Consider the following 22,807-nt stretch of genomic DNA (forward strand, 5'->3'; position numbering starts at 1 on the left):
GGTCATGTTTGATGGTGGGCGTGAGCTGTGGGTACGGCTTTCCTTCTCCCACACCCACAGTCAGCTGCCGTCTTTTTGGCAGCCCCTCCCCCTCTGCATCCTTGACAGTGGGCCTGAGCCCAGCCCCCCTGTTACCACGGAGCCCCTTGTGACTGAGTGGGTTCTGGGTTTCTGGCTCCTGGGAGATGTGCTGCTGGCAGAGCCTTTGTGCCATTTCTTCTTGAGACAGTGGTGCTGGTGGTCATAGGGTGAGAGCAGTGGTCATAGTGTGAGAGCGGTGTGTGTGAGAGTGGTACATGAGAGCGGTCCTTTGGAGATCAGAAGTGAAAGTGGTGTATGTGAGAGCAGTGGTCGTAGTGTGAATAGCGGTTGTCGTAGTGTGCGATCGGTGGTGATAGCTCGGGTGCTGATGTATGAGACCATGAAACAGCAGTTGCTCCTGAGTGGAGGGCTGCCCCCATTCGTGAGGATGGGTCACAGCAAAGTCTGCCTGTGAGCTCGTTTTCAGTGCTGCAACCCCAAGGCAAAGGCCAAGACGAGGAAGAACTTGGCCTTGGCCCAAGTCCTGGAAGCAGAGTGGCCTGAGGTGAGAGCAGCTGGGGGCTGGACCGGTCGGATTGGTCCTCACCCCATGAAGCATTGGGGTTGTGTTTCATTTTGTTTCCGTGGTTGTGGTCCCTGGCTGCCGGGGCATTTTGGCCTTAGTGGGCAGGATCGACCCCAGCAGGTTGACCTTGTACGAGGTTGTGCAGGTGCTGCATGGAGGGTAGGCAAAGGCCCCACAAGAAGGGCAACACTGCCTAGGGTATTGAGGATTGAGCTAGAGAGTCAGTCCTTGAAGCAGTAAGGCTAAGCATCTTAATGTTCTCTATCCTACAAAGCACAGACCAGTGTGTCCAAGATTTTAATGATGAGTACCTATTGCTTACATGTATAACATACACCCTCATAGCTTCAAATATCTACTACATGCCTCTTACAGGTGCTGGGCACTGTTTTGGGTGCTGAATACTCAGTGTGTAGTAGGGGATATGTAGCCCAGGATGTTTTGTTTTGTTTTGTTTTTAATCTGTGCTAAGAAAAATAGAAGAATGAAAGACTCAGTGGTTCAGTTTGAGCAAGTTCACCACGTGGATGGCCCCAGGTGCATGCAAATCGTGGTAAAATACACAACCCAGATAATCACGATGGTGTGATCACTCATCTAGAGCCAGACATCCTGGAATGCGAAGTCAAGTGGGCCTTAGAAAGCATCACTATTCTAAGCTAGTGGAGGTGATGGAATTCCAGTTGAGCTATTTCAAATCCTGAAAGATGATGCTGTGAAAGTGCTGCACTCAATATGCCAGCAAATTTGGAAAACTCAGCAGTGGCCACAGGACTGGAAAAGGTCAGTTTTCATTCGAATCCCAAAGAAAGGCAATTCCAAAGAATGCTCAAACTGCCACACAATTGCACTCATTTCACATGCAAGTAAAGTAATGCTCAAATCCTCCAAGCCAGGCTTCAGCAATACATGAACTGTGAACTTCCTGATGTTCAAGCTGGTTTTAGAAAGGGCAGACGAACCAGAGATCAAATTGCAAACATCCAATAGATCATCCAAAAAGCAAGAGAGTTCCAGAAAAAAACATCTATTTCTGCTTTATTGATTATGCTAAAGCCTTTGAATATGTGGATCACAATAAACTGGAAAAATCTGAAAGAGATGGGAATACCAGACCACCTGACCTGCCTCTTGAAAAACTTGTATGCAGGTCAGGAAGCAACAGTTAGAACTGGATGTGAAACAACACACTGGTTCCAAATAGGCAAAGGAGAATGTCAAAGCTGTACATTGTCACCCTGCTTATTTAATTTATACACAGAGTACATCATGAGAAAAGCTGGACTGGAAGAAGCACAAGCTGGAATCAAGATTAATGGAAGAAATATCAATAACCTCAGATATTCAGATATGGTTTTTCAAGTAGTCATGTATGACTGTGAGAGTTGGACTGTGAAGAAGCACAAGCTGGAATCAAGATTAATGGAAGATATATCAATAACCTCAGATATTCAGATAAGGTTTTTCAAGTAGGCATGTATGACTGTGAGAGTTGGACTCTGAAGAAGGCTGAGCACTGAAGAATTGATGCTTTTGAACTGTGGTGTTGGACAATACTCTTGAGAGTTCCTTGGACTGCAAGGAGATCCAACCAGTCCATTCTGAAGGAGATCAACTCTGGGATTTCTTTGGAAGGAGTGATGCTAAAGCTGAAGCTCCAGTACTTTGGCCACCTGATGCGAAGGGTTGACCCATTGGAAAAGACTTTGATGCTGGGAGGGATTGGGGGCAGGAGGAGAAGGGGACAACCGAGGATGAGATGGCTGGATGGCATCACTGACTCGATGGATGCGAGTCTGAGTGAACTCTGGGAGTTGGTGATGGACAGGGAGGCCTGGCGTGCTGCGCTTCATGGTGTCGCAAAGAGTCAGACAAGACTGAGTGACTGAACTAACTAACAGATATGAAGATGACACCATCCTTATGGCAGAGAATGAAGAGGAACTAGAAAGCCTCTTGATGAAACTGAGATAGGAGAGTGAAAAAGTTGGCTTAAAGCTCAACATTTAGAAAACTAAGATCATGGCATCCGGTCCCATCACTTCATGGCAAATAGATGGGGAAACAGTTGAAACAGTGTCAGACTGTATTTTTTTGGGTTCCAAAATCACTGCAGATGGTGATTGCAGCCATGAAATTAAAAGACACTTACTCCTTGGAAGGAAAGTTATGACCAACCTAGATAGTATATTGAAAAGCAGAGACATTACTTTGCTAACAAAGGTCTGTCTAGTCAAGGCTATGGTTTTTCCAGTGCTCATGTATGGATGTGAGAGTTGGACTGTGAGGAAAGCTGAGCACTGAATTATTGACGCTTTTGAACTGTGGTGTTGGAGAAGACTCTTGAGAGTCCCTTGGATCCTAAAGGAGATCAGTCCTGGGTGTTCATTGGAAGGACTGATGTTGAAGTTGAAGCTGCAATACTTTGGCCACCTCATGCGAAGTGTTGATTCACTGGAAAAGACCCTTATCCTGGGAAGGATTAGGGGCAGGAGGAGAAGGGGACAACAGAGGATGAGATGGCTGGATGGCATCACTGACTGTTGACATGAGTTTGGGTAAACTCTGGGAGTTAGTGATGGACAGGGAGGTGTGGCATGCTGCGATTAATGTGGTTGCAGAGAGTCGGACACGACTGAACAACTGAATTGAACTGGACATATAACATAAATTTAACATTTTAACCAGTTTATTGAACAACTGAGTAACTTCAGTGGAGTCAGTCTAATAGATGGCCTTGGGGTCCCATCAGTCTTTTTCCCAGAGGAACACTCCAAAGCCTGGTGGCCTTGTAGACCTTACCTCTTTTCTTCACTCTCCCCAGTGGTTCTAGGTCACTTGTCTATGTGTTGTTTAAGAATTTCTTTATCCACTTGGTTGTTAGGTTTATGTTTAGGAAAGTTTCTTAGATGTCCCTGGACGTTCTTGAGAAGGCAGGCTTGGATTCCGGGTTCTCCCCTGCTGCATGCCTGCCAGGTCGAGGTGGAGGCTTAAGGCCAGTCTGAGTTGTGGTGGTCTGTGTGGTCTTGGTGTCAGGGGACCCCCTCTTCTCTGGAGGAGCAGGGAGATCCTTTGTGTGGAGCCTGGAGAGACATGTCAGTGTCAGTCTTCAAAGTCTCACTCTCTTTTAAATTTGTGTTTGCATTTAGTTACATGTTTAACTGTTTTCTAGGAATGTCCAACTCCTACTGAAGTATTAAATATATGCAAGAAGCAGCTTCTTAAAAGAGAAGAAGAAATAGCTGTGCTGAAAGTGGAAAGGAACAACACCAGGGTCAGTAGGGGGATTCTTACGTGTTGACATTTGCCCCGCAGGGATCGCCACTGGACTCCGTGTTGATGTCTTTAAACTCTCTCTGATTTTCAAGTCACTTTTCGCATCTTCCCACTGAGCAGACCAGGGTGGATCAGTTCGGGGTTCTCATACCTTGCTTCAAATTTATGGTGAGAGCTAATGTAATTTTAGTACATTTGAGGGGGGAGTTCTCTCAACTTACATTTTTATCCAAGCTACACTTTCTGTGGGATCTTACTTCCCCGAGCAGGGATTAAAACTCATCACCCATGCAGAAGTGTAGAGTCTTAACTACTGGGCCACTGGGAAAGGCCACTCTAACTTTAGACTGAACTGGCAGGATTCCAATGTACCTTAGCATGTTTTTGGCTACAGCATGAGGCTGAGAGGGGTTATCTGCCCTGAATTCAAATATGAAGTTGAAGGTGTTCCTTTGGCCCTGCCCTGCACCTGCTGCTGGAGCACCTGAAGTGCCTGGTTTCCTGGTACGTGCCATCCCTCCGGATGACGGCGGGCAAGCAGCAGGTGCAGTCCCCAGCCAGCATGACCAGTGAGGTGGAGGTGCTCAGGGCACTGAAATCTGTTCAAGCACCACAAGGTCCTGGATGAGAAAGTACCAGCCACCCGGCTGTCCTGGATTTGTACACTTGCTGCCTTGTTAGGTGGATGAGGCATGTATTTATGTAACTAGTTGACTTTTGAGCTTCTTGAATTTTTGTAAATACATTTTTTTTCCATAAGAAGTCAGAGTTTTATATGGTTAAAAAGTGTTGGCTATGTGTATGCTCAGTCATGTCCCAGTCTTTGTGACCCTGTGGACTATAGCCCACCACGCTCCTCTCTTCTTGGGATTTCCTAGACAGGAATACTGGAGTGGGTGGCCATCTTCTAAGCCAGGGGATCTTCGCGACCCAGGGATCGAACCTGCCTCTTGCAATGGCAGGCGGATTCTTTACCACTGAGCCACCTGGGAAGCCCCCAGTTAAAAAGTATTAGTTGGCATAAATATCTCAAGATTTATTATATTCTGTATATCAGTTTGCAGTTAAAACACTTGGTAATAGAATTAATTTAGGATAACATTTTGTTCCCTCAAACTTAGAATTTAAAACTGTTAACAAGCAGATTTTCTTGACGTTAAGATCAATGAGACATTAAAGGTATTCTGTTACAGTAGCCATGTATTAGGGTGAGTATACAGTCAGACGTGCATTAACATATATACACACATCAACACACGGTGGCTCAACCCCTTTTATTTCAGTTGAGAGAGCGATTATGAGTAGCAATCAAAAGGTGTAGTTTGTTAGAAGAAGAATTATGTGCTACACATAAAGAGGTAAGTTTGATCAGTCATCGTGTAATTTCGGTTAAGGGTTTGTCATTTGTATCCTTTCATTTTAAAAAAGTATGAAGGCTGTAGTGGTGGACATCAGATGTTATTTATCTTTCTGATTGAGGACAAGCCCACCTGGGTTATTTTAATAACTAGTAAACTAGACTTGTGGCTCAGACCTGCAGGATCTCTTAAGTACCCCTTTGTCCAGTAGAAGACAAATTCTGACTCTAATCACCTGGTTGTATTCAGGATGGATAGCATCACCATGTATTTTCTTTTTATGGTATGTTTTCAGTTTTAGAGTTGAGTTTTTCCAGGTGGAGTTTTGCTGTCTTTACTAATTTCTTTACTCTGATTCAATTTTTTTTGGTTTTAGCAGATGATTCCTAAAGAGAATAACCAGGAAAAGATACTAATGGACAGGGTGCTTGATGTAAATCATGAGTAAGAAAACATGCCAAGAGCCAATGGAAAGGCAAGTCCTTGGTCTCACTCTCTGTCTGGTTCTCATCTTACCATCCAGTCTGTGCGGGGCTGTTGGGACCTCTCACCAGTGCACCATGTAGGTCTGAGTGGCCGTGAGGCTCCTGTGAGCTCCCAGAGTGCAGAAGGCAGTTTTGACCTCACCAATTGCCTGGAAGTGCTGTGTTCCCTCCCTCCCAAAACAAGGCTGTCTAAGGCTTCCTTTCCCCCTTAGAGACCCTCTGACGGCTCTCTAAGCCATGAGGAAGACCTGGCTAAGGTGATCGAGCTCCAGGAATTCGTAGACAAGCTGTCACAGGAGCAGAACCAGATGAAGGAGTGCCTGGCAGCCCTCTCTGTCCAAGTGACGGAGCTGGAGGAGGACCTGGACACGGCCAGGAAGGACCTCCTCAAGTCTGAGGAGGTGAACATGAAACTGCATCGGGATGTCCATGAAGTGAGTGACAGCGGCTGTGTCTGTTGTTCTGAGGTGGAATGTGGGTTCCTTGTTCTCCTGGTGATTTCAGCCTTGGGATGGCTGCGTGAATAAGAGCAGAGCACTGGTGAGACCATGACTGGCTGCCTCCCTGCCTCTGCATCAAGGTTTCTGGGGCAGAAGAGGCCTGGTCCAGGTGGTCCGTTGGCAGTGGACCAACATGAGTGCAGCCCTAGCGTTGTGCTGCACTCTGGGTGTGGACTCCTCATTTCTACAAGTCCTAGGGGGCCCAATGTGTTCCTTTTTTAAAAATTCATTCATCCATTCATTCACTTATTGGTGTACAGTTGCTTTACACTGCTGTGTCAATTTCTGCTGTACAGCAAAGTGAATCAGTCATATATTTATATATATATATATATATATATATATATATATATATAGTCCCTCTCTTTTAGATTTCCTGCCCATTTACTTCACCAGAGAGCACCGAGTAGACTTCCCTCTGCTGTATACTATGTCCTTACTCGTTGACTTTATACATAGTATCGGTACTGTATATATGTCAACTCCAGTCTCCTGGTTCATCCCCTCTCCCCCGCCACCTGCCTGTCGAATGTGTTCCTGATGATGCTGAAATTTCCTTCTGATTCACTCAGGTGAGTCTGGTGATGTCTGTGGAGCCCGTTCTCTTGGAGAGATGGGAGCATGCTGTGTGGGCTCTGCTGAGGCAGGTTTGCTTGGCCATCTTCTCTAGTTTTCTGAGGTTCCGCTCCTTGAAGGGATGTGTGACAGTGATATCAGTGGTCAGACAAGTCGAGTGTCATTTCCTCACCCTCAGATCCTCAGGCCCGAGCTGTGTGACCATGTGAAAGCGTGATGTTTCTGGTGGTTATATCTGTGGGTTTCATGACTTATGAGAAACTACCTAATGGTAACTGTGAAAACAGAAGAGTGCTGGGGTTCAGGCCTCCTCCTGTGAGCCTCACCTCTCCTTTGTATGCAGACAGATAGTGCCCACTATGCCCCACCCTTCCCCATGAGACTGTCTCAGACAGAACCCCTCCAACATGTGGTACAGCAGGTGTACTTGTTTAGTAGCTTGGTGTGAGTAATTCTGTGTGAGAACTCAAAACAGAAACATTTGCACATGTTTGTATAACCTATTCACACTACTCTTTGGAGATTAGGTGGCAGAGTTTAATATGTAGAGAATTCTGGAAAAAGCATTTTTAAGACCTTTCACTTTTAACGTTAAGATTTTGCCCACATTGGTTACTTAGTGACCAGGGAGGGACCTGAAATGGATTTTGAGCTGGAGGATAGGAATAGCACCAGCAGCAAGTTCTGGTCCTGGTTTGAGCATTTCATACATGTGGTGTAACTCTGCTTTAAAACTAGGCTTGCTTGAGAAGGCTGCTTACAGTTGTGTTACACTTTGACTTCTGTTTCCACTTGTTAATATTCTTACTTTAATTTTGAGGAAATTGCATGCGATTTTCCCAACTTTTACCTGAGGAAATGAGCCTCCGAACTCCCTGTTGGGTTTGTTGAAGATCCCTCCCTGTTCTGGGTCAAGCCTGCCTGTATGGTGTAGCAGACAGAGGTCCTGATTTCATGCCAGATATCTTCCCTCCTGGAATTCTTGCAATAACAGGGTAGTTTAGTATACTTTTTGTTTGCTGTTTGGGTTTATTATGTAGAAAAGAAGCTTGGTAAACCGAGTGGCCAGACAGAACGTTAAGACAGATTGGTGCCAATCGTGGCAGATGTGACATTTGTGGTAGGCACGTTTTGGCCTATGTCCAAGAAAACCGCCATGTCTAGCACTTTTTTTTTTTTTTTTTTTACTTTATTTTACTTTACAATACTCTATTGGTTTTGCCATACATTGACATGAATCCACCGTGGGCGTACATGAGTTCCCAAACATGAATCCCCTCCCACCTCCCACCTCATATTATCTCTCTGGATCATCCCTGTGCACCAGCCCCAAGCATCCTGTATCCTGCATCGAACATAGACTGGTGATTTGTTTCTTACATGATAGTATACATTTTGAGGATGCTAACTTTATGTTTGATTTGAAACTTAGGATTTAGTCCAGCTTTTTTTTACTCTTAAGTGTATCGGAGTGTTCCATGATAATGACTTACCTTTTCTCCTCTGCAATGCCAGATGTAAGCCATGACCCAGTAGGAGGACATGGAAAAGAGCATCACTAGCCTTGAGGAATGTTACCTCACTGCACAGCACAAAGCCACCTCTGTGCACGACCTTAGTGATAAACTTGAAAATGAAATTGCAAATAAGGATTCTATGCATCAACAGGTAATGGGCTTTACTGAACTGTGTCTGATTTTTATAGTAATGAATTACTCAGGAAGGAATGTAAAGACCTTTTCCTGTGACTACCACGTTGGAAATCAAGTCCCAGTGTAATGTTCTTATGACCCTAAAATATTGCATTAATAACTGTGGATGTACATCATGGTAAATCAGCTGTACTGGAAGGAAATACATTTTTTTTTTTAAAAATTGGGGGTGACTGCAACTTACAAGTTTGAATTATTTGGGACTTGGTTTAACTATTTTGTGGAATTCCACTCCTGACTCTTTTGTTTTACTTGACTTGAATCTGTAGGCTTGTTAGCATTTTTCCTAAAACAGCAGAGAGCAGCAGGGAACTTCATGGCAGCTGGCTGCCTGTTGGAAACTGGGGTCACTGTGACAAAAGGCAAGGTTAGAGCTCTGGTCTGATTAGGGTTTATCCTTCCTGTGGTTTGGTGAGACTTACTTGCTCCTGTTCCCATGTGGTCTCAGATAATCAGGACTTAACCAGGAAAACCAAATCTGGCTTCTCCAAAACAAAGTGAGTCAGTCTGGTGTGTGCCAAAGTGTATCATTGTCCGCACCACAAAAACAAAATACTAGAAAGCCATTGAAATGTATGATGTGGGATGCTATATAAGAGCATATACAAAATAATGGCTGTAAAAGGCAGATCAGAAAATACTACATATCATATGCTATTGTTTTCTGAGGATTTTAAATCATATTGTATTGTTTGTGTATGTATGTACATAGAGTCATACACACAGAGAAAAAATATGAAAGCTGTTTAGAAGCAAATGATAACCTCTCAGGAACCTGAACTTTTAGATAAGTTATTTATTTTTTCTTTTCTAAAAAAAAGAATTTGTCTAAATGTTCTACATTGAAAGTTGTTCAGAGTAAGAAGATCTATTAAAAGAATAATCGTGCATTTACAAATGTTAGTTGACTGGCATTTCACCAGGCACACTCTAATCAGGTCTGTATTTCAGAGGAAATGAAAGCCATATTTTGGCTTACAGGCCCATGGCCATCTACGGTCGGTAGGGTTCTCTTCAAATGATGATTCTAGTGATGTTTTAAGAAGGGTCTCTACTGAACCTTTCTTCCCTTAACTTGCCAATAAGAATGAATAAGATTCTACAGAAAACTGATCTTCTTTAATATATAAGAATTTTTTTTTAAGACTTCTTTGGGGAATGTCTAGGAAAAGCAAATACTCTGGCAGGAGGTGTTCTGCTTACTGAGACCAAGCCCAGGAACACTGAGAGAAAATTTATTGTGACGCAGCTTCCTAAACAGAACTAATCCAGTAGACACGTGCATTTAGGTTTTGTCTCAGCTTACTTAAAGTGGCAGTGGCTACACCATTTGGCCTATTTTGATCCTCTGCTCTCCCTTTGGAGATGGAGGATAAGAACCGCCAGTTGCAGGAGCACCTGGAGCTGGTGGAGAAGCTGCGGCAGATGCTGCAGAGGGAGATGCTGCCCGAGGTGGAGGCTGAGCTGGCGCAGAGGGTGGCTGTGCTCTCTAAGGTGCTGTTCTGTGTCCCAGAGGGGCGGGCACAGAGAGGGCCTTTTCCCATGCTGTCCCTCTGTGTCCCTGCCCATGCTGCTTAGTCCACACAGGAGCGCAGATGCGGGGGTCGTGCTGCCCATCTGAGATGGGAGCACTCCCTGAGTGTCAGACAGTGCCCGCTTCTGCGTCATCCCTACATTAATTTCCCTCCAGTTTTGTCCTGTGTTCCGTGTGTCCCCAGGACTCTTCAGCTCCGAGTCACTGCTGCTCAAAGTTCAGTCAGCCACTCAAAGCCTAGCAGGATAGAGACCTTGAAAAATCCCATTCTTGTTTAAGAGATGGCCAAAATAGCTCTGTTATGAACACAGTTTTAAGTCTTTATTGAAGACTTCTTTACTTGTTGAAGAAGTCACAGAGGGGCATGTGCAGACCCGGGGCCCCACTCCCAGCTCGCCATCCCCAGGATCCTGCCGGTGAGATGCCGTGTCCCAGGGATGTGGCGTTGTTGGGAGCATTGTCCCCACTGCCAGCCAGCCAGCCACTCCGTCCATCTGGTGGGAACGGTGTTGTCCCGCGCTGCTGGTGGGCACTGGCTGGGCATGGAGAGTCGGGTGGGCCTGTGTTGGCACAGCTGTTGGGTGCATTGCCTGGAGCTGAGTGAGCGGCTGAGGGGCCCTCTTGTCTCGGGTGGCCAGCAGTGTTGGGTGCTCACAGACCCTCCCAGAGCAGGGTCACTAACAGCCGCCAGGGGGGAGCCCTTCTACCTGTGATCTTCCTCTCAAGGATTGCTTTCTTTCCCCTAGCATCTCTGCTGTCCCTCCCCAGTCGGTCTTATAGTCCGACGTTTTGTCTTCAGGAAGCTCTGCCACTAAGGAGACTAAACGGTTCGAACTTACCTCCCAGATTAGGAACATAGAACGTGTGCCTCGTGTGTCCCACACTTCCCACTGCCTGCTGCCCATGCCGGCTCGCCACAGGCAGTCCTACGAGGGGGTGCAGTGGCCGTGGGTGCAGGGCCCAGGGCATGGGGGAGTGCATCTCCTCTCACGAGCCAGGCACCAGCACCCTCCCTGACCCACGTGTCACACAAGAAGCTGTGCAGGCTGTGTGAGCAGGCATGCGGGCATGCCCCCCGCCAACCTGGGGCCCATGGTCCCCATGGCCCACTTGCCACCCCTGCAGTCACAGCCCGCGAGCCATCAGAACAGGGTAGTTGCCAGCAGAGCTGATGCTGTTCTTGACCAATAGGCGGGAGAGAGACATGGCAGCACAGAGGAGAGGCTGTGCCAGGTGGAGACCCAACTGGAGGAGAAGAATAAGGAGCTGCAGTGGGTGCGTGTGCTGACAGCGAGGCTCCGTCTGGGTTCAGATGCAGCTTGGGCAGGGGCCATTGCTGCCATTCTCCGCTGCTCCCATCTTTGCCTCCGAGTGTGTGCGTGTGTGGCCCCATCTGCTAATCCAGGCACCCACCTCCTTGGGAGCAGGGCCAGAGGTGATCGCCCATAAGCAGTGGGCAGAGGCCAGGGCGTCCCCATATTCAAACAGGCTGGTTGTTGCTCTGAGCAGCAAGTCCAGAGAGCTGCTTGGGATACAGGTGGACCTCACGAGTGCCCCTCAGACAAACCTGTGGGTGCCAGCCCGAGGCCCATGAAACTGAAGGCATGGCACCCAGGTGTGGAGCCTGCTTGCCTTGAATGTGGTGCTTGCCTCGGACGTGGCGCTGGAGTCCCACATGCCAAACTGCTGGTCCAGACACAGTATGTGTGTAGGATGGCTGCTCCTAGACAGGAGGAGAACCATAGTTGCACTGAGACAGAAGGCGCATCAGGAAAGGGTGATGGTAGAGGCTCGTATCACCAAGTCCTGAGAGAGGTTTCCTGGAAGGGCTGGCCACACGTCAATATAGACCATCCAGGAAATGGAGCGGGGATCCCAGATCCAGCCTCACATGTCAGTACTGTCCCCACTATGCCTGTGTTCTTGGGCCTGGACCACAGATCCTCACACGCAGGCTCCAGGGGGACAGTGATTCTGACTCCCATCATGAGACCAATGGTGAGGCACCCTCCCCGCTTAGGCAGAGAGTTCAATATCTCCCGATCAGGGTGTACTTCCTTACTTTCAGAAGTGCTGCTCAGAGGCTGTTGAGATCGGGATGCTGTTTATGACTAAGCCAATTCAAAGTAAACTTTTGGTTTGTTTTAAAAATATTTGAATGCCAATGCTTTATTGTGGAAGCTGTGACAGGTTTTGTTTCCTTGGGCTCAAAAAGCACTGCAGACATGGTGACTGCAGCCATGAGATTAAAAAATGCTTGCTCATTGGAAAGCTATGACAAACCTAGACAGCATATTGAAAAGTAGAGACATCACTTTGCTGACAAAGGTCCACATAGCCAAAGCTATGGTTTTTCTAGTAGTCACGTATGGGTGTGAGAGTTGGACCATAAAGAAGGCTGAGCACTGAAGAATTGATGCCTTTGAGTTGTGTTGCTGGAGAAGACTCTGTTTTAACAGAAAATTACCTGTTTGTTTAATTTTTTATGGTGGAAAATTTCAAACATGCCCAAAAGTGGATGGAGTAGTATAATAAATACCCATGACCCATCAATTAGCCTCAGCAATTTCTAACACAGGGCCAATCTGAAATAGATCATTCTTTTGTCTTCTCTCCATTTTTCTTTTTAATACAGTAGGTCTTAAAACAGCTTTTTAAACCATGAAATTGATGCTCAATTTATAAAACACAGACTTGCCAACTTTGTTATTACATTTAAAATTGCTTGAAGTAATTATTTCATTTTTTAATACGAATTTTCATATTGGAAAAGACCCTGATGCTGGAAAGATTGAAGGCAGGAATAGAGTGGATGACAGAGGATGAGATGGTTGGACAGCATCACCAACTCAGTGGACATGAGTTTGAGCAAGTTCTGGGAGTTGGTGATGGACAGGGAAGCCTAGCATGCTGCAATCCATGGGGTTGCACAGTCAGACACGACTGAGCAAGTGAACTGAACTGAATATGAATTATCATTGGCAGAAAAGCTATGACCAACTTAGACAGCATATTAAAAGTAGAGACATTTCTTTGTCATCAAAGGAACACCTAGTTAAAGCTATGTTTTTTTTCCAGTAATCATGTATGGATGTAAGAGTTGGACCGTAAAGAAGGCTGAGCACCAAAGAATCGATGCTTTTGAACTGAGGTGTTGGAGAAGACTCTTGAGAGTCCCCTGGACTGCATGGAGATCAAACCAATCAATCCTAAAGGAAATCAGTCCTGAATATTCATTGGAAGGACTGATGTTGAGGTTGAAGGTTTAATACTTTGGCCACCTGATGCGAAGTACTGACACATTGGAAAAGACCCTGATGCTGGGAAAGATTGAAGGCAGGAGAAGAAGGTGTGACAGAGGACTAGATGGTTGGATGGCAAAACAGACTCTATGGACGTGAGTTTGAGAAACTTCTGGGAGATACTGAAGGACAGGGAAGCCTGGTGTGCTGCAGTCCATGGAGTCACAAACAGTCAGACACGACTGAGTAACTGAACACCAGCAATCATTACAAAGAATTCAAGTGATGTTGCATGTAAAGAAAAATATGTGAAAGTCTATTTCCACTGGCTTTTATCCCAAAATGAATTTTCTCAACTTTTGCTTTATAAACTGAATATGCCCCTTAATCCAGACTCAAGCTTCTGTTTATATACTGGGAAATTCCTCTACCAATGTGTGTGTAAGCTGATCCCCTTTAAAGTCTGCTTGTTTCTGAATGTAAATCTGCTTGCTCCCCAAGCCCCTGTGACAGGTAATGGCTGGTGACACTAAGGTCTCCTAGGTGCTTTGTCAAAGAGGAGCATTGGGAGTGACCTTTGACAAGTGAAGTCCTTACCTCCCTCTGCACTTACCAGTCTGCTCTGGTGATTCCCAAGAGCCCACCAGAGGTGGCCATGGGAGGGGGCCTCCTAGGGAATCAGGGCACAGGCTGCTCATGTCGCTGCTCCATGGTGGTTTTATTTTTTTATTTTTTATTTTTTATTTTTACTTCATTTTACTTTACAATACTGTATTGGTTTTGCCATACATTGACATGAATCCACCACGGGTGTACATGTGTTCCCAAACATGAACCCCCCTCCCACCTCCCTCCCCATAACATCTCTCTGGGTCATCCCCGTGCACCAGCCCCAAGCATGCTGTATCCTGCATTGGACATAGACTGGCGATTCGTTTCTTACATGATAGTATACATGTTTCAATGCCATTCTCCCAAATTATCCAACCCTCTCCCTCTCCCTCTGAATCCAAAAGTCCGCTCTACACATCTGTGTCTCTTTTGCTGTCTTGCATACAGGGTGCTTTTAAAAGAAGGACCGTACTTGCTCTTGAAGTTTATGAGTTTTGGGTTTTTCTTGTTTTAGGCAAGGCAGAGAGAAAAAAATGAATGAAGAATGCAATAAATGCTTATCAGATAACGTGCATAAGCTTCTGTCCAAATCAGAGGAGAGGCTTCAGCTTCATCTGAAGGAGAGAATGGCTGCTCTGGAGAGTAAGATGAGCCAGCCCCACAGTCCCTTTAGAAAGAGGCACATCTGGCATGGCCTGGCCTGGCCTGGCCCAATCTGTGTGGGGGGGAAATCTCCAAGCCAGAAGTTGGAAAAGTGTTCCCATAGAGGGCCCCAGAGTGAATGCCTTTACTAGTTACGAATAATTGAGTAGCAGCATTTCATGCTAGTCAATAGCGTGGCAGTGTGTAAAGGAATAGACAATAGATATGTGCCTGCAACCCTTACAGAAAGCATCAGTGAGCCGGATCCACCAATGGCCGCGATGTTACCAGCTGCTGTGCTAGAACTTTCTTCTAGGTCCACCCTCACCCCTTCATTTCTTTCTTAGAAGTTTATTTCTGGGGCTTTTCTGGCAGTCCAGTGGTTGAGAGTCTGCCTTACAAGGTCAGGGATGCAGGTTCGATCCCTGCTTGGGGAGCTAAGATCCCACATGCCACACAGCAATCACATCAAAGGAATCCTGTGTGATGTAGCTAAGGCCTGATACAGCCAAATTAAGAAGTTTAGTTCAGGATCTTTTATATAATATGATAGAAAAGATTGAAGCAAGTAAAAGCAAGCATTCTTATATTCGAACTCCAGCCTTCTCTCTTCTCATTTGCTTTGGAAAATGTCTGAGAACCTACATCAGAGCAGCTCAGTGGGCAACAGTCTGATTCAGGTTTGGTGAAAACATGGCCTAGCTGCACTAGTGCCCTAAAGACGAGGCCCAGAATCATCCCTGATGTCGGCTTTTCTGAGAGAGACCCATGGTCACTGCAAGTACTGTGGCACATTTTTCCCCCCACAAAACCCAAGTTTACACATACACTTCACTAGAGACCACACAGGTTTGTCCTCTTACTTCACCCTGACCTGTGGGCTGGCCCTGAGGTGGGGATAGCTTTGTCTCAGGTTTGAATTTGGCATGTGAAACCTGCGCCAGTTTCCTGAGTGACCACCGAACTGCAAAAGCTGAAAGCAAGTATAAAGCAGTTTCACTTACCCCAGGGACCTGGCCTTCTTGTACCTAGAAGATCAGTCGGGGAGGGAGGAGATGGTTTGTGTATAAGTTAGTGCTAAAAGTTGTCAACCTTCCTCGTACTGGCACTTCACTCTGGGCACGAGGCCCACCCCTTCTCCCAAGGCGCTTTATGCTTTCAAACAGAAGAGTAGCCATGCCACAATCCACGCAGCATCTGTAAGAACTGACCCTAAAGCAGTGTGTGTATCTTTTTCACAATTCTCTCCTATGGGAAATTGAAAATGTGAAAAAGCAATTAGAAGAAATGCAAAACGACAAGGTACTTAAATGTCTAAATCCTTTAGAAATTTGTTAAGAGCTGAATTGAGCTGGGTTTGTTGTTACAGTCACTAGAGATGCTTAGCAGAAGTCAAGTTACATTTTCCTTATGGCTAATCCACTGCTGTAACAAGTATAGCATTTCTGGTTTTGAACATTGAATGTGTTTGCATTATAGGTGGATTTAGTGTGTGTGGCCATTGTGTGTGGTTCAGAATTCTGAGTAGTCCTTTCTGGGTTCACCTGAAAGCTGAGACAAAGCGTGAGTCTTTCAGATGGACAGTGCTGTTCTTCAGAAAGATAATAAGAGCCACATACACAATCTAAACTTTCCTAAAAACCAGTGGGCTGCTTGACATCCTTCTTTCACCACGAGTCTTGAACTCTTCTGTGTGATTTCCTTATCGAGCTTTGCACCAGCCTGTCTCATGTACTCAGGTGCTGCATGAGGCAAGTGACTGCCTTGGCCGACAGCACAGAGCTGCCAGGTTAAGTCAAGTGACTCAGAAACTTGGCCCATTTGTCTTGTTTTACCCTGTGAGGAAGTGAAGTGGGGTGTAGAAGAATTAATGTGAGGAATGCCCATGAATGCAGGTGAACTCCATGGAGCCAGTTTAAAGCAAAGAGAGAAGCAAGGGCAATAGAGTAAGTTCTGTCCCCTGCCACCCGAACCACCGTCCCAAGTCCAGCTTCTCCCTGCAGACTTCATCGTTGTTAACAGCTTGCCATGTTTCCTCCAGAAGCTTTGCTACACCTGAGATGGAACTTCTTACTCATTATGATTTATAAGGGTTAATATTGTTCTGAGTGTTTATATTTGCTGTGGGACTCTTAGAGAACATTTTCTCAGAATTAAAATGTTCGAAGTTGATAACTACTAATGTAACCTGTTATGCACATTTTGATGCAAGTCATTTTACATCCGGAAAGCAAGCGGTGCAGGCTGTGTCATTTGCTGTTTCGTAGGACCAGCTAATTCTAAACTTACAAACCCTGAGAGCCGAACTGGACCAGACAAGGCTGTGAGGGGCTCCCCTCCACCATGGGTAGGCTGCTCCCCCGGGCAGCTCCCCTCAGTACTGTCAAGTGTGACAAGGGCCTGTCTGGTGTGTGGACAGTATGACTGGGTGTCTCTCATTGTTGGACCTCAAGGAGCCTGTAGCCTGTGGCCAGAGAGAGGGAAGAGACAAGCATTGATCCTTAGGTACCAGGAACTTGGTACCAGGAAAAGTGGTGGTCACAGTATTGACAAAATTCACAACCACAGGCGGAGGTTTGGAAGTGGGGGCTAACCAGTTGATATTGGGTGTTCATTTGAGGGGCCTGACAGACTGTGACACTGATGTTTCTTAAGAGGTGCAGAAGGTTAATGACCTGTAGTCTTTTTTATGTGAATGGAGACTGAGACATGACTTGCCGTTGACTGCAGTGGGAGGAATCGCCTGGCTTGTGAATGAGGCCAGCAGATTACTGAGCATCCTGAATTTTCCTTACTTGTTTTATAGGGGCAGTAATTCTTATTAAGTTTTTAAATGTTTCTGTGGTTTCTTGATGGAATATGGTCACAAGTGAGAGATAAACTTAAGCAAAGGTTATTAAAGTGCTTAACTGGTGACACTCATTTATGTGTAGGAAATCGAATGCTGCTTGAATCCTGAGTTAGGAGGCAATTTGGAGCCCATATGCATATTTATGCGTTTGTGTGCTTAGGGGATCGTTGCGGTCCAGGGCCCCTGCCCAGCCATCTTCTGGAGTAAGGGGATATCATTCGAGAGAAAGGCAGAGTCAGAAACTGGCCCTGTGTCTGAATCCATGGTGGGTGGAGTTCATGGGGAGCACATGCCCTGCAGAACGGATAGGGGACATAGCCGGACTTGCTGGCAGAGCTCCTCCAGGGTGAGGGGCTGGTGCTGTCAGAGGTGGAGAACCCCTGCTCCCAGGGTGGATGAGGTGAGTGTGAGGAGGACTGTGTAGACAGTGGAGGAAGAGGAGGTGGACATGGCCTACTGCTCTTGGGGGGATTGGGTAAGGATGGGGGTGCTGCTGGTGCTGGGACCCGAAGGCCTGGCATGGTTAGGGGTTTCAGATGGAGAAGACTGGGACCTGGTCACCAGTCCCCTGTGTGTCAGTGAGAGTGAGAAACAAGAAGAGGAAGCTGCCACGGGGCAGGAGAGGCTGCTGTGCTCTGAAGACAGTGGGCCACAGTGGCTGGTGCAAGGGAGGGATGTCTCCAGGAGGCAGCTCTTGAGGGGTCATGGCAGTAACTTAGCAGCACAGGGGGGCCTTGGAGTGGGGCTTACAGGCTGTGTGGGCTGGGTGGGGGCCACTATGCTGTCTCAGGAGGGAGAGAGTGTGTACTGAAAACCTGGCTCACAGGCAGGGCAGGTTTGGCATATTTGGCAGGACCTCCCAGTGCAATTGATCACCTTGTCTCTGAGACCTTCTCCTGGAGGAAAGCGCCTCGAGTGAGAAAGGGGAGAGAGATGGAGGCTGCACTCTGCCAGGGGACTGGGAGGTAATAGTTGGGGGACGACCCAACCCAGAGGCCTTTGTGGCCCTCAGAGGATCTGCGAGGGTCTGCAGCCCATGGCGGGACCGTGTCATACCTCCCACCCAATTGCCAAGTGTGCTCTGGCCCCAGGCCCTTGGGTAGAAGTGGAGCAGAGAAAGGAGTGGTTCTGTCAGGAGGGAGGGGAGATGAGAGGGATACAGGTGTGGTTCGGGAGATTCCAGACTTCCATCTCCTGTGCAGTACAGTTTTCCTCACAAAACCATTGAGCAGAGCAGCGTGTGAACCTGAACAGGCTGAGCTGGTGGTTGGCCCTGGCCACTCTGCAGATGTATGGGGTGTCCTGTCCTCGGAGGAGGGCTCTGTCTCCCTGGTTTAGGGATTCCTGCATGTGAAGGCGCCACCCTCTTCCCAGAGACAAGACTGAGCAGAGCCCAGGCAGTCCTGCAGTGCAGTGGCTCACAGTCAAGGCGGGGTTGCCCTGCCTCTCAGCAGGCCCCTGCTGAGTGAACTCCTGGCACAGGCAGGCCCAGGCCTTAGTGATCAGGGCCTGAGCATCTGTCCTGAGCCTTGTTCAGCCCAGAATCTGGTGACACGTTCATCTCTGCTTTTGATGGGTGACACCAATGTGGCTCAGCTCCGAGCTGTGGGTCCGAGGCCTTTTTGCTGCAGGCTGTCTGAGGTGCCGTTAGAAGCACTGAGAGTGGTGCAGACAGTGTTCCAGGTAGACAGGTGACTGTGATCCACGGACTTCACATGGGAAAGGGAGGTCAGAACAGGTGCGGCGAGAGGGGAGGTGGGGTGCCAAGGAGAAAGCAGAGCAGGTGCAGGCCCCGCCCTGGACCTGAGGGTGGGCTCCAGGGGTACTACAGACGTCCCAACCCCAGAGAGCTGATCCTGTCCTAGTCAGCACCACACCCTCGCTTCAGCACTGCCTTCCCCACACACGGGACTTTTCCAGCTGGTGGGGCTGAGCCCTGAGTGTTTGTGGGACAGCAGGAAGCCTGTTGCTATTGGAGCCAGGAGGGCAGTGCCCTCCCGGGGACCCTTTTGCTGTGAAATTGCCGATCTTCCAAATTGACAGGCTCTGGCTTGACTGACAGAGTAAGCTTCTTTTTTTCTAACAGTGCTCTTCTTTCCCTTGTGTTTCAGCTGACCCCACTTGGGCAGCACCCTGGACTTCAGGTTCCCTGTGGCAGACTGGCTGGCAGACTCCTCCAACAGCACGGCGCTGCTGCAGTGCCCCCAGAAAGGCCAGCTGGCAGCACTGCATGATGAGCCATCTAAGACAAGGACCCCTGGCCCCTTCCCATCCCTGGTGGGCACCTCGTGAGGCGCCTGCCCCCTCACACTGTGGTCCTGAGATGGGTTTGGAGCAAAGCATTGATAGATCGCTTTATGTCTTCCCATTTTCCCTTTTCTGGCTAAGAGTTTACTTTACGGCATGCTTTTTTTTTTTTCTTAAAAGAACCAGTTTTGATAACTTGTGGCCTACTGTGAGGCCAAGCACGGTATAAATTAGCACAGTTTTGAAATCATCCTACAAGTAAGTGGATACATATATCCATCATCTTTTAGTGAGAATTCTCATTGGAAGTTTAAGTGCCTTTATATTTTCACCTCATTCATGGCATGTATTTTTTCATACATGTCTGGGTTTTGAGCTTCCATATTCAGTGAGTAGCTAGTCTGTGCTAGACATCGTCAGAAGTATGACTCCAGCATTGAATTAAAAACTGTGTGTTCTTTATCCACTACTACATAACAAATCACTGCAAAGCTTAGTGACTTCCCAGTGAACAGCTCACAGTCCACAGTTTCTGTGCATTGTAGCAGGTGGGCCTGGTTCAGGGCCTCCTGAGGATGCAGACATGAGACGGCCCCCCAGGGCTGGATGGCAGGCTTTCAGACTCACCTGGTTGCTGGGGACAGGCCCAGGTCCCTGCTGTGTGGACCTCTTCATGGCCTGGCTTTCCTTGGAAATCCCTCTGAGAGCGAGAGCATGGGGTGTACCCCGGGGCCTTGCACGCCCCAGTCTTGGAAGACGCACACCTTCACTTCTGTTTGTGAGAGTGAGCTAAGTCCTGCCTCGCTCAGGGGCTGAGTAGGAGTTGCCCCCTCTGCCTCTTGAAGGGAGGAGGATGGAAGAATTTGTGGAGCCATTTTTAAACCCACACAGCCTGTCGGACAGTGATGAGCAGGGAAAGGAAACCAGAGTGCCCAAGTTGTCCGAGGAGGAGGGGTTGATCGTGTGTGAACAAGGTGGCCAGCGAGGTGACTCCAGGAGGGTGACCTTGAACCAGAGACCCAAAGGCAGGAAGAGAAGTAGCCACTTGGAGATAGAAAAAGGGTAGTGTCAATAAGCAGGGACAAGGGAGAGAGCGGCCTGCATCAGGGAGGACCTCAGGCTCAGGCGTGAGCAGCTCGAGGCCAGAGCCTGTTTCCTGAGGTGAGGAAGGCTGCCAGGGTGGGGAGCTAAGAGCCCTGTTGAGGTGGACAAGCCCATGGTGTGTCCAGGGGACTTGTCAGGAGAGCAGCTGAGTGTTCCAGCCTGCATCCAGGAGAGGATTCACTCAGCTCAGGGTGGACCTGGGGTCGTGGGCATATAGATGGCATTTAAAGGCATGAGCACGGTAAAGTCACCAGGAAGGTGCCAGTGGAGACAGATGGGGTGCAAAGGTAGAGCCGTGGGGCACTCCACATTCCAAAGTTGAGAAGGGGCACAAGGCACTGAGCAATAACCCCAGGGAGGGCGGGGCCTGGAGCCCAGGGAGAGACATACTAAGGGGTCTTAGGGGAGGGCAAGGAGAGGAGGGGGCTTGGTAACATGGAATCTTCGAGCCCCCAGGGAGCTGCCTTGTGAGGGAGGGCACACTGCCTGCTTGCAGAGGGCTGGACACTGGGTGGGGAGGGGGGAAGTATAGGCTGCTCCCATGGAACTTTCAGAGACCCACAGTAGGCGCTACAGGGAGCCCTGGAGGAGGAATCTGCTGGTACCCCTTGTGCAATTTGAAGGCGAGAGAAGGGAGAGGACATGCTGACCAGGCTGATGGGAGTGAACCCAGAGGCAGCTGGTTCGCTGGAGCAGAGAGGGAATGATGGCAGGTGGTTCTTAAGCCAACGAAGGGGGTAGGCCAGCTCTGGGGAGGGGTCGTGACGAAGATAGGGGGTGAGGGCATTGGCCACAGGGGAGAGGGAACCAGCAAGACAGAACCTCATGGCTGCCCCTCGGTTGCTTTGAAGTCATGTCTGGGAAAAGAAGGCAGGACCTGGGTGACAGTGGGGCAGGGGGAGAACTACAGAGAGAAGGATGTGAGGTGTGAGAGCAGGAGGGCAGCACAGGGCCCTGTGGGCACTCTCCTGTGTGTCTCTGATGACAGAGTCACACTTGCGGTGCAAGGAGCCATCCCCCAAAACAACCCAAGGGCCTGTGCCCCAAGAGGAGAGCCGTGAGGGGCTGGCCTTCCCATCCCCTGACTGCCCCTGCTCTCTCCTGTCTGTGGGTGTTCAGACCAGCCTGGGAAACGGAGGGCTGGGAACCTATGAGGACAGTACTCCTTGGTGAACTGGTACCAGTGATGACCAGTGAGGGGGACCCAGTGGCTGGGGAGCTGAAGGGTTATTTTCTCTTATTTTCCTTCAGCCTGGCTGATGGAGGCATGGATGCATTTTTTTTTTTTTTTAATTTTCAGTTTTTGTCTCTGCCTCCATCAGCCCACCCTTGTGAACAACCTCATAGGATTGTCTTCCATCCACGCTAAGACCTGAATGTCACCAGGCCATCTAGGAACTGGATTCTCCTCCTGCCCCTTTGTTCATTACTGCTCGTGTAAGAGATGTGTCTCATAAGCATGGCCCATTTATCTAGTTAGGGCTTCCATGTAAAATTGTGTTCAGTTCCTGATAGACTTGAGCTGCTCTAAATGTTGCTGATGAGACATAGTCCTCTCGTGCCCAGGTGCAGACCCTGAAGGAACAGGACTGGGAGTGCGCAGCAAGCCAGTGTGCTGGCCAACGTGGCCCAGGCATTCAAGAGTGACAAGGGTGTGTCGAATGATGAGTGATGACAGGGTCACTCTCTTCAGCTCGGCCACTCAACTGTCGCCCAGCAGGCAGGCCAGTGCCGAGACTCTGACTTTGATGCCTCGGGAGCAGCTGAACGCCATCAACAAAGAGATCCAGTGGGTGCACCTGATCCCAGCTCCCCGGAAACTCGGTTTCTCTGAGGAGCTGTCTTCTCCTTAGAGAAGCCTGAGTGTTCCACAGTAAGAAAACTGACTTCAGGTCTGCTTCAAGAATTTTCAGTTCCAAGATTGCCCTTGATTGTAAAGCTCAGTCAGCCAGGGCATTCGGTCCACAGTGTGGTGTCAGCACTCTGGGGGGGCATTATGGGGTGTCCGTCCCCATCTCTGAGCCCTAAGGTGGGTGAGGTGCTGAGGCAGTGTCCCCTGCA

The 22,807-nt window shown here is 48.1% G+C and overlaps 1 pseudogene; it reads left to right on the forward strand.

Annotated features, from left to right (window-relative positions):
* Positions 1–421: 421 nt before the first annotated feature.
* Positions 422–22,807, forward strand: part of LOC128049670 (liprin-alpha-1-like) — a 33,563-nt pseudogene continuing 11,177 nt past the window's right edge.

This window comes from Budorcas taxicolor, chromosome 6 (assembly GCF_023091745.1).
Source record: "Budorcas taxicolor isolate Tak-1 chromosome 6, Takin1.1, whole genome shotgun sequence".
NCBI lineage: Eukaryota > Metazoa > Chordata > Mammalia > Artiodactyla > Bovidae > Budorcas > Budorcas taxicolor.